Below are 2,620 nucleotides of genomic sequence, written 5' to 3'. Positions count from 1 at the left end.
GAGATTCAATACATCGTCCTCCAGACGATTTGTCTCCACGGCTTTATTGCTGCCTGTGGCACCTAATGGTCGTTCTCCTGTGAGTCTAGCCTTTCGAATCCGACGCGAAACTGATAGTTAATTGTAACATTCAGGGCCTCCTAATGACGATGGAACACTCAAATTGCGTCGAGCTTCAATACATCGTCCTCCAGCCGACTTGTCCTCAAGGGGATCTTGCTGCCTCGGTCACCTTATGGTCGTTCTCCTGTGAGTCTAGATTGTCGAATCCGACACAAAACTGATAGTTAATTGTAATGTTCAGGGCCTCCCAATGACGATGGAACACACTAATTGCTTCGAGATTCAATACATCCTCCTCCAGCCGACTCGTCTCAGAGGGGATATTGTAGCCTCGGGCACCATATGGTCCGTCTCCTGTGATTTTTTTTTTTTTTTTTTTTTTTAAAAAAAAAAAAAATTCTTTATTCAATACATTACATTATACATGATAACCCACTACCTAACTCATTAGTGGGTCCTAGTATGATACAATTTAAATGCAGCAATGTTATTTTACACTTCAGGTAATATTATTATTATTATTTCTATTATTTACTCTAATTATTACCGCTATAGGGCTCTAAGCTTAATCTACGGGGAAACTACATGCTACCTGCAGCGTTACAAGTTGTGCCAGAGCTACTATAAACCTACTAGTTGTTAGCCAGGCCCACTGAGCTAATCCCAGTGGGCGTGCCCCTGGCACTGGGCTGGCTCTTGATTTGGTGTCGCTGCAGAGTATTCTGAGGTATTATCCTATCTTCTACTTCTAACTTAATTTAACTAAGTGTCAAAATCGGTGTGCGTCATAGTCCGGTATTTATGTACACCCCTCCCTCCTAGTCCAGGGCAAGGCGGATTCCAGCCGTGAGGCGGCTGGCCAGTCCTTGCCCGGCGGTACAGTAAGGGTGCACTAGTCAACATCGGTGAGAGTTTTGTCTTTAATGGTGGTGATTGTCCCTTAAAAAGTTCTTAAGTATCTTTTTTGATATTTCATCTGTAAGTTTGTTTAAGATGTCAAAGGTGATTTCACGCCTTAACAAGTGGTACGTGTCGTTATTTGGTAGCTGTTGTCTTAGCTCTTGGGCTACATCATCGAAGAGGTGGCACTCATACACCACATGTTCTGGGGTGCCCTGCACTGCGCCACAGTCACACGCTGGTGTAGCCTGCTTCCCAAACCTACATAGGTATGTTGGATATGGCCCATGTCCAGTAAGAAAGTGCAGCATTCCTCTCGTTGGCGTAAAAAATGTGAGTTTTATTCTTTCTTCTATGTCCGGTAGCAGCTCATAGGTTCTACGACCTGTATCTTCATTATTCCACTGATCTTGCCATAGTTCTAGCCCTCTCTTTTTAATGGTGTACTTGTCCCCTGCATAAACCCCAAGTATTTCCCTGATTTTGTCCCTGTTCTCTTTTTGTACCCAGTACCAGGCAGCCTGTTCACGTAGTTTTATATCTAATGGACAGATTCCCATTAACACTAACAGTGCTCCCCCCGGTGTTGTCCTATAGGCCCCTGCTGAACGTAGAAGCATATTCCGCTGCACTCTTCTTACGGCCATGGCAGGCATGACCCTCGTGAGTCTGTGTGCCCAGACTCCAGATCCGTATCCTATTATTGAGGTCAGGATGCTGTTGTGATATAGCTTAATTAAATTTGGAGGGAGGTGAAACCGCTTGTGACCAATTCCGATAAGATTGTTTAATAGAACCAATGATTTTTGTGATACGGTGTCAATATGTGATGCAAAGCTCCACCTCTCATCGATGATTACACCCAGGTATCGGGCCTCGCGGCGCCGAAGAACTGGTATACCATTAATTCTAACCGTCGGGTTCCTGACCAGTTGGCCTTTGAGAAGTAGGTATGTGGACTTATTGGGTGCGATCGTCATTTTGCTTCTGTGGCACCATGATGTAAGAACAGTTAGGGCTCTTTCCACTTTCGGCTCTAATTCCTCGCGGCTTCGGCCACCGACCAGCAGGAGGAGGTCGTCAGCGTATGCTATGACCTCTAGCACATCGTCACAGTTCTTGAGATCTTCAAGCAAAGGCTCCATGTTGATGTCCCAAAAGAGAGGTCCCAGGACAGAGCCCTGAGGACATCCTTTGGTGACAATCTTCCCGACTATGCCGCTAGGGGCCGATAGCCAGACCTCCCTGTCTGCACAATAGCTCCTCAGACACCCATATAGCGGCCCTGGACAGTTCTTCTCCCGCAAGCAGGAAAAGAGTGAGGGCCACCACAGGTTGTCGAAGGCGCCACTGATGTCTACCATGATGCCGACGACATACTTGTGCGGGGTGGAGCCACAGACCTCGGCAGCCAGGGCGATTGCGTCAGACGCAGAACACCCAGACCGAAAGCCGAATTGTCTGTCACTCATCCCGCACAGCATGCGGTGTGCTGTCAGTCTGTTCGCTAGTAGCCTCTCAAAAAGTTTGCCCAGTACGTCCAACAAGCAGATAGGTCTATAAGATTTAATTTCTGTGGGATCTTTGTCTGGACTCTTCTTAATGATAATTACATAGGCTTTTTTCCATATTTCTGGGAATTTCCCGAGTTTCAAGC

Source organism: Schistocerca americana, unplaced genomic scaffold, assembly GCF_021461395.2.
Source record: "Schistocerca americana isolate TAMUIC-IGC-003095 unplaced genomic scaffold, iqSchAmer2.1 HiC_scaffold_50, whole genome shotgun sequence".
In the NCBI taxonomy this organism is placed as follows: Eukaryota; Metazoa; Arthropoda; class Insecta; order Orthoptera; family Acrididae; genus Schistocerca; species Schistocerca americana.
Note: the sequence above shows the minus strand (reverse complement) of the source record.